The sequence below is a fragment of the Protopterus annectens genome, chromosome 16.part0, assembly GCF_019279795.1.
Source record: "Protopterus annectens isolate FY-2018-M chromosome 16.part0, PAN1.0, whole genome shotgun sequence".
In the NCBI taxonomy this organism is placed as follows: Eukaryota; Metazoa; Chordata; order Ceratodontiformes; family Protopteridae; genus Protopterus; species Protopterus annectens.
The window spans coordinates 821787419-821798201 of NC_056750.1; positions in this window are offsets into that span (position 1 = coordinate 821787419).

Here is a 10783-nt window from a genome sequence, read left to right on the forward strand (position 1 = left end):
GAGGTGGTTGGCCTCACATGTACTGGGATGTTGTACCACAGCATAGTGAGTGTCTGGGTGATGAATCTGTCCTACCAGCACGTTCTATTAATGACACTGTGAAGGTGTACGTCACCTGCCCTTGTGGTTCTGAGGGATCTAAATTCTTTAGGTGAAGCATACTCATCAGATCTGGGTTCGACATGGCCTTGTATACCAGGCACAGGTCACCTCTGGGCAAGTGGTATGCGACTGTATACAGCTGGAATTCTTTCAGTCGGTCAGCATAACACATATTCCTGAGACCCTGCATCTGTTTGTCGATGAACTGTTGGGGCCTGTCCAGCTGCTGCAGGTGTCGAGTCAGATACATTCTGAACGGGGCATTGTACCCAATCATAGGTCTAATGAGTGATGAGTACAAGGGGACAATGACCTCCCCTGATCTAGATGTGAATCCCTTCATGATGATGTGGGCAATGTTGAAGGTCTACCTAACTACGTTAGCAACGTGTGTGTCAAACGAACGGTTAACAACAACCCGGGTCCCCAGATCCCTGGTAACTCCCTCTGTGCTCAGTGGATTGCCACCTATATGGTAGCTAGGGGTAACCTTGTTCTTCCCGAAGAGTATGACTATGCATTTCCTGGCATTTAGCTGTAGGCCATGTCTCTGGCACCACTTATCCACATCTGTGAGGCCCTCCTGAACGATATCTGTGTCAGATGTGTGTCCGACTATGGCACCCAGTTTGCAGTAATCTGCAAACATTGTCAGCCATAACCCCCCTGTGTTTGCTTGTACTTTGGAAATGTAGATGCTGACAAATAGTGGACCCAGGACTGAGCCCCATGGGACACCACCTGTGACTGGCTGTGAGCATGACATGGCGCCAGCAACTATGACCGTGTGGGTTCCGTGACTTAGCCGGTTTACAACCCATATGGCGATGTATGGATTTACGTTCAAGATGATGGGTTTATCAATGATACCCGAGGGGGGTATTGTGTCGAAGGACGTTGCCAGGTTGAGGTAGGCTGTATGGACTGCTTGACCCTCAGCAATGGCCTTGGTGACTGATCCTACAAAGTCAAACACGTGTAAAAGGCATGATCTGACTTTGACCAAGCCAAACTGGGTTGGATCCAAAGTATGCAAGTCCCCTACATCTTTATCTATGAGTTCCATTATGATCCTTCTCCATGGCTTTGCAGATAGGGCTTGTCAAGCTAATGGGATGGTAATAACCAGGGTCAGTGGAGGCACCATCCTTGTGAAGTGTGACTACAGTCGCCCTGTGCTACTACTTGGGTACGTATCCTGAGGTGAGGCTAAGATTAAACAGCTGTCCTAAGTGTGGGTTTAATTCCCCATAGAGTTCATGGAGTACACAGCTGGGACACCATCTGGTCCCATGGATGCTGTGTTTACTGCCGTGGAGACAGCATTTCCCACCTGTGCGTTACAGATGTTCCAGGATCTACAATTCTCTGGTATAGATATCTCTCCATGTGGGGGGGGGAAACGTTAGCACTGAACCTGTCAGCCAGTATGTTGGCAATGTGTGTAGGTTCAGTCATCTTCACATCATTCTGAACCCAGTCTGAGCATATCTGGGAGTGTCCTCCCAGGTGTCCAACATAGCTAAAGAAGGCCTTATGATTGTCTGTTGAGTCCTTGTTAGTTTCTCTGTTGAATTTCCCCTGGATGATTTCATGACAGCTTGTAGTTCTTCACATATAATGAGCAAGGGTGTGTAACCTTACAGGTATTCCGCTTTAACTTGTAGTAGCTACCTCCTGTCATTGTAGAGCTTGTTCATGGCTGGGGTCCACCAGACTGGATGCTTGTCTTTGGTACAAAGAGTCACAGTTTTGTATGGAATTGCCTGATCCATGCAGTCCTGTAGGTGCTGGTGGAAGGCATATGTACGTGATTCAGCGGTTTGAGTAATGTTCACCACTGGCTCAGGGGCCTTAAAGGAGACCACAGTAGTGTTCAGAAGTGTGAAATTGGCTTTTGAGAAAGGCATATGTATGGTAACCGGCACCACTGTACACATGGAACATCATAGCAATAAACCACGGCCGGATGTGGGTAATGCTGGACATACCCATGGCAGACATGGCGCGTTCCCGAGTCCGATGCCCGAGGGACCACACACATAGCCGGCCTTAGGCATAGGCCAAGTAGGCAGCCGTCTAGGGCGTTGCTCTACTTGGGGCACCTTTCCAGACTTTATTTGGTGTAGGTAGACCAGGAGGGGGGTAGCGGGTGATGTGGCGGTGGCAACATGGAGTCCTTCTGCCTAGGGCACCACTTTACCTAAGGCCACTCTTCCCGTGGGTAATACAGCAGTACCCACACCCAGACTTAGGTCATTGCTAGTATGCCATATCATCTATGGCAAGAAACCATATATTCCCAGACATAATGGCACAGCATAATGCCTGTCCGCCCAAACGCAGACATACGGCACCCGCGGCGGTGCGGACGTACTGCGCGAGATGTCCGTTACCAATGTCGACACTGTCTTGCTTTGTGAAACAAACTCAACATAGCGATTCAATACTAAACAGCGATGGAGAGCCCGATGTCCCCGTGGCTGAGCTGTTCAACCTGTTCCGCCATGTTAAATGTGTGTAGCAGAGCGGAACCGGCCCAAACCAAGCAACGGACATGTCTGTGGCTCAGTGAAAGCCGTCACGCAATGGTAAACCCATGTAATATTGTGACACAGGTCATACATACCGAGGGTTAGTAATGGAAATATGTCCGTTCGACCAGACCGTGTGCAATTAGTATAACAAGATCTACAACGGGTACACTGGCCAATAAGCGCACACGGCTATGAATAATTGGTGTGGGGGGGGTGACATGGTATCATAGACACGGACACACCGTGCCCATGTAACTCATCTAACATTCGTACACGGTCAGGGCAGTTCCGTACACTGGGCGGACAAGTCCAAACCCAAAGCACCACAGGAACACCCTGACAATCGAAGGCCTGTATGCGTAGGGGATATAAGCACCTGTGATCTGAACATCCCTGCGGTCATGACATATGCATCCTGGGCCATGAGCGAGAGGGAATAAGGAATGTTTAACATGCAGTACCGCACCTTTCCCAGCAGGAGAATGGATGCCTGTGACGTGCGTGAGTGCGGGGGGGGGTATGTAAATGTAGCTAAGTACCATGGGTATGCATATTAATGACACCGAACAGCTAACGTGTAGTGGTCACAGTAACCGGCAAACGTGAATGCAGTCACGTTTGAATTATGACTATAGAACATATAGATGTGAACATGTACGTAATGCGTCCATGCTGCAAAGACTGTTACATGTATAAAGTTGTAGGTGCGTTCTGCACACGTCCGTCAACTGGATCAGAGACATGTTACCGGAATGGTCACAACTAACACACACCACATAACCACACAGACCCAGTAAACATATATAAACAGAATACGGATATGCATGTGCGCCTGCGCGTAACCCACAATCAGGAAATGCGAGTAGCGTGCGTGTGTGATCCACCGAAGCAGGGAAGGTTAAGGATGTGTCCTCCACTCATTTACATTCATAATTGTAAAATATATGCTTAAATTGTACTTATTGATTCCATGCTTTGGAATCGTAATGCTACAATTATACACATTGATATAAAATATCCTGATCAACACACTACATTCTAAGGTTTACTCACAACAATTATCAACTATGTTTCAATATACTGATTGTATTGACCAATATTGTATTTATATTAACACATCGTTGTCGTATTATTGTTTCCATTAAGTAATGTATGCAACACTGATTTGTATATGTCACGTTATCATCAAGACTTGGAGCACTGTCCACTTAACTATGAGCAGGTTTATTGATTAATTGACTTTAAACTGACTCTGAAGGAAGTGTATAAGGGACGACTATGTAATGTATTTCGTACTCCGACGATGCCCCATGTTAGTAGGTGAAACAGCTCAGTATCTTTTGACTGTGGAGTGTATCGTTTTTGTCATTGTCTGTTTTGGCCGATATATGTTCAATAATGTCTTTTATGAAGTTGGGCAGGACGCAAGGTTTGCTGTATTTCCGCTTACTGGCAAGTGGATATAGATAGGCCAAGTAATACATAATATGGGTAGTCAAGCAGACATCCGCGATTGGGGAACATACAGCGGCAGTCAAAACCACTGGCCAGATGGTGATAGTCCAACACGTTCTACACTTGACATATGCACATCGGTGTCCATTGTAGGACTCCAAAAATTGTTCCGTTTACACCGTCGACCAGCTGTGATCGACTCAGACAGAGTGACAGCCGTGACTACAGCACAGCTAGACATATGCACCACCAGCGTGTTTAAGGTTGATGATAACTGTCCATGAAATGCAGGACATATGAACAGAAATCCCCAGATTGTCGTGTCCATAGAAGTGCGTCCACATCCCAGTCCCGCACACATGAAGGATGTGTAATGGGCACCGTTGGGGGTTTGCAGGCATGGGATCGTGGGTATGCAAAAATGGGGCTCGGTGTTGTTTGGCAGATAATCCGTTGTCCCGCCCCGTGGGAGGGCTGTGGGTATAGCACGTGCCTTAGTCCCCACTAAGGATGCAAAGCATCCACTGGGTAATGCTAAAAGCATGTGTGAAATGTGTTCAGCCCTATATCAGTGTCCAGTAGGCAATTCCCATGGATGGACAAGTGTACGACCAAGATGGCACCTATAACTGGAAACCTGGTGGAATTACACAGCTGCAGTAAGGCATAACACAGGAAATACAGATAGGGACTAAAGTAGACACTCCCCATACAAAGTCAGACCGCCGTGCGAATACCGGCGTACACAGCACTCGATCTACCAGCAACAACATGAGGATCACTCGCTTCCATACTGCGGAACAAATGGGCGACCTGTGGAACACATACTAATGGCACACTAACAACCTCAACTAGGAAGGTCAGACGATGTTTCAACACTAGCGTTTCCGCATATAACGAACATCCTTCAATGAATAAATAGGGTATGCATGTTCTGGCTGTTTTATATTGACAATACAGTGGCGTATATGTCCTACTGGGCCTTCTGAGGATTACTTAAAGCAGTTGCCAACCTGCAGCATTACATCAATACCATTTGGGTTAATCGTAGTAGAACATGGGTTTCGTAGCACAACATAATATGTGTAGTCAAACACACATCCGCGATTGGGAACATACAGCAGCGGTCACAACCACTGGCCAGATGGACACAGTCCAACATGTTCTACATTTTACATATGCACATTTGTGTCCATTGTAGGACCCAAAAATTGTCCTATTGCAACGCCAACCGGGTGCGAGCGGAAGACCAAGATGAACTACAGCCGTGACTACGGCACAGCTACATATATGCACCACCAGCGTGTTCAAGGTTGATGACAACTGTCCATGAAATGCGGGACATATGCACAGAAATCCACAGATTGTCGAGTCCACAGATGTGCGTCCACATCCCATTCCAGCACACATGGAGGATTTGCTATGGGTACTGTCGAGGGTTGCAGCCATGGGATCGTGGGTATGCAGAAATGGGTGTTGGAGATGATTGGCAGATGATCCATTGTCCCGCCCCGTGGGAGGATGTGGGTACAGAACATGCCTTACCACCCACCAATACTGACAATCATCCACCGGAGAATGCTACATGCAGCTGTGAAATGGGTACAGCCCTACACCAGTGTCCAGTAGGCATTTCCCAAGGATGGACAAATGTACGGACAAGATGGCACCCATAATAGCAAACCTGGTGGAATCACACAGCCGTAGTAAGGCATAACACAGGAAATACAGATGGAAACAACAGTAGACACACCCCATAGACATCCATCCTGCCGTGCGAATCGGCGTACACAGCAGCCAAGGTGCTAGCAAGTATGTGGGGATCACCTGCTTCCACTCCGCGGAACATACGGGCGACCTGTGGAACACATATTAATGGCACACCAACAACGTCAACTAGGAAGGTCATACTATGGTTAAGCTATGGCGTTCCCACACATAAATAACATCCTTTCATGAATAAATAGGTTCTACATGTACCGGCTGTGTTATAATGACAATACAGTGGCGGATAGTTCACAATGGTACCTCTGAGGATTACTTAAAGCAGTTGCCAACCTGCAGTACTACAGTAACACCATGTGGGTTAATTGTGGAAGGACACGGGTTCCGTAGCACTACATAATATGGGTAGGCAAACAGACATCCGGGACTGGGGAACATACGGCGGCAGTCAAACCCACTGGCGAATGGACACAGTCCAACATCTTCTAGAGTTTACATATGCACACCGGTGTCCATTGCAGGACCCAAAATTTCTCCTTAAGTGTTGGCAACAGGCTGCGATCGTGTGACCCAGAAGAGGTGACAGCCGTGACTACGGCACAGGTAGATATATGCACCAATAGCGTCTTCAAGGGTGATGACAACCGTCCATGAAATGCAGGACATATGAATAGGACTCCCCAGGTTGTTGCGTCCATACACGTGCGTTCACATCCCATTTCCGCACACATGAAGGGTGTGCAATGGGTACTGTCGAGGGTTGCAGACATGGGATCGTGGGTATGCAAAAACGGGTCTCGGTGTGGATTGGCAGATGATTCGTTGTCCCGCCCCGTGTGCGGGACGTGGCATATCGTTACTCCGCACTAATAATGCCGATCATCCACCGGAAATGCAGAATGCAGCTGTGAAATGTGTACAGCCCTATACTAGTGTCCAGTAGGCAGTTCCCATGGATGGACAAACGTACGGCCAAGATGGCACCCATAGCTGCAAACCTGGGGGAATCCCACAGGTGTTGCAAGGCATAACCCAGGAAATACAGATAGGGACTACAGTAGACACTCCCCATACAAAGCCAGACCACTGGGCAGATACCGGCGTAGACAGCACTCAATCTGCCAGCACATAAATGGGGATCACACGCTTCCATACAGTGGAAGAGATGGGTGACCTGTGTAAACATACCAATGGCACAATATCAACGTCGGCTGGGAAAGACATACGATGGTCAAACTATGGCGTTCCCACCAATGAATGACATCCTTCAGTGAATTAATAGGATTGATGTCAATTGACCATGGCAAACACCCAATGAACAGGAAAGACTTGCTGGCACCCTATGGCCACAAACCATGTCACACATAGGTAGATGGAACAGTCAACTGAAACATTTCGTCCACGACAGGTCGCATATGGTATCCAAAGGTTCTTCATAGACATGTATGCGCTATCACCCGTAGGCCCCGTGAGACTTACACATAACATGGAAGCATCCAGGCTTTAAATATCCACCCTTACACTTCCATTTGTCACTTTCTATGCGAACAATGAACATGTAGCCACAGCATAGAAAGCACAGACGCACTGCTAACGAAACACACACATGTCAACATCTCAGAAAGCATCCTATGAACACACGTATTACATGATATTGTACTATGAAAAACAAACAAACCAGCAACCTGCAGCAAGAATAGTCCCCGTAGTTCGACACAACACAAGTCTTCTTAACATTTAAACAGTTTATTAAAACATGCAACGTTTTCGTTGTTTCCACAACTTCTGCAGAAAAAAGCAATTTCTAAAAATGTTCACAATCAACACTGTGAGTCTTAATGAGTTCTTAAATCTCACATTGTTGATTGTGAACAGTTTAAAAATTTGCTTTTTCCGAAGGAGTTGTGAAAGCAACAAAAACACACACACACACTGAAGGGACGGGAGACGAACCTACGCCTATCTACATGAACTCACTACAGTATGAAGCATTTACAGAACGCGCTACCGAGTTTACTGAGCAGAGTGCTGTCAGAGGCATACTTGTAGGCTGGTGACATCACCCGCAAGACAATAGCTGGCAATAGCCAAGGTATGTGTTGCGAAGCGTCTAAAAGCATGTTCATTCGCAGAGGCAGCTGGAAACACACACACACACACACTGAAGGGACGGGAGACGAACCTACGCCTATCTACATGAACTCACTACAGTATGAAGCATTTACAGAACGCGCTACCGAGTTTACTGAGCAGAGCACTGTCAGAGGCATACTTGTAGGCTGGTGACATCACCCGCAAGACAATAGTTGGCAATAGCCAAGGTATGTGTTGCGAAGCGTCTAAAAGCATGTTCATTCGCAGAGGCAGCTGGAAACACACACACACACACGGAAGGGACGGGAGATGAACCTACGCCTATCTACATGAACTCACTACAGTATGAAGCATTTACAGAACGTGCTACCGAGTTTATTGAGCAGAGCGCTGTCAGAGGCATACTTGTAGGCTGGTGACATCACCTGCAAGACAATAGTTGGCAATAGCCAAGGTATGTGTTGCGAAGCATCTAAAAGCATGTTCATTCGCAGAGGCAGCTGGAAACACACACACACACACACACACACACACACACACACACACACACACACACACACACACACACACACACACACGGAAGACGAACCTACGCCTATCTACATGAACTCACTACAGTATGAAGCATTTACAGAACGCGCTACCGAGTTTACTGAGCAGAGCGCTGTCAGAGGCATACTTGTAGGCTGGTGACATCACCTGCAAGACAATAGTTGGCAATAGCCAAGGTATGCGTGCGGCGTCTAAAAGCATGTTCATTCGCAGAGGCAGCTGGAAACACACACACACACACACAAGGGACGGGAGACGAACCTAAGCCTATCTACATGAACTCACTACAGTATGAAGCATTTACAGAACGCGCTACCGAGTTTACTGAGCAGAGCGCTGTCAGAGGCATACTTGTAGGCTGGTGACATCACCCACAAGACAATAGTTGGCAATAGCCAAGGTATGTGTTCTGGCGTCTAAAAGCATGTTCATTCGCAGAGGCAGCTGGAAACACACACACACACACACACACACACGGAAGGGACGGGAGACGAACCTATGCCTATCTACATGAACTCACTACAGTATGAAGCATTTACAGAATGCGCTACCGAGTTTACTGAGCAGAGTGCTGTCAGAGGCATACTTGTAGGCTGGTGACATCACCCGCAAGACAATAGTTGGCAATAGCCAAGGTATGTGTTGCGAAGCATCTAAAAGCATGTTCATTCACAGAGGCAGCTGGAAACACACACACACACACACACACACACACACACACATGGAAGGGACGGGAGATGAACCTACGCCTATCTACATGAACTCACTACAGTATGAAGCATTTACAGAACGCGCTACCGAGTTTACTGAGCAGAGCGCTGTCAGAGGCATACTTGTAGGCTGGTGACATCACCCGCAAGACAATAGTTGGCAATAGCCAAGGTATGTGTTGCGAAGCGTCTAAAAGCATGTTCATTCGCAGGGACAGCTGGAAACACACACACACACACACACACACACACACACACACACAGAAGGGACGGGAGACGAACCTACGCCTATCTACATGAACACACTACAGTATGAAGCATTTACAGTACGCGCTACCGAGTTTACTGAGCAGAGCACTGTCAGGAGGCATACCCCTACGTGGGTGGTATCATTTGCAGAGGCAATGCGCCCGATCGGGAATTATGTCAGAGTGCGCAGTCACGCAGCCTGTTACCATCCCAAGGTCGCCGTACAGTAACACGTTAGTGCTGCAGTCGGGAATACCAAGTAACTACTGATCAGTACATCACTGCCTACTGGGCATGCTCAGACACTTAGACTCGGCACAGAGCAGACATGCATACACATGGTGCGACGGCATGGGTGGCGGAATGTGGACCATCGTGTGTGTCCAGCCACACAACAGCAACCTGGCCATGCCACAGACGTGGCCGTTGCGAAGGGGATACAGGCATGCACCCGGGGTATAACTGCAGTCTGGCGCGGTGTGCACTGTGCTGTGTGTCTATCTACACAGCTGCCTACTGGGCATGCTCAGACACTTAGACTCAGCACAGAGCAGACATGCATACACATGGTGCAACAGCATGGGTGGCGGAATGTGGACCGTCGTGTGTGTCCAGCCACACAACAGCAACCCGGCCATGCCACAGACATGGCCATTGCAGCAGGGAATATCTAGGTGCAATGAACCATGTGTAGGACTGGCCTACAGTGTGTTGCATGCTACAGACAACCCTCCCAAACACAGGATACCTGCACAGACGTCCTGAGGACACTGGTGAGTGTGCATGCTCCCACAACAGCACCGTATTGGGTGACATGAACCACCCATACATAGACTGGGAACATTACCCATGGCACAACACACTACGCCACCGGTCCCAGGTGTTCTCACACCTGGCCACTGTTAACAGCCATGCACCATACACACTAGGGGGGGATGTCTGACAGTTCTGCCCATCACACATGGTGAGGATATGCCCCACACAGGATGTACAGCCCTCAATGGTGATGCCAGACCATATAGTGGATCCACTGGTCATCCACATCCTGCACCCAACACCGGCATGGGGGACCTAAGTGATGACCTCTCCACAACAAACCACACACATCATACGACCAGTGTGGTACCCTACAAGTCCTCCATGCCAGTGTTGAACACAGGCCAGACTGCCAACCGCCTAACGAATGCCTTCACTGAGCACCCACATGCATGTCTGCAACAGGCAAACATGATAACATCAGGACCTTGTCCATCACAGGTAGGCACATGGTGTGGTGGACCCCAGCCACTGACAAGCTGTACATCAACAGTTGGAGCTAATACATGACAGAGCAATGTCAGTACCAAAGAAACCATCTCC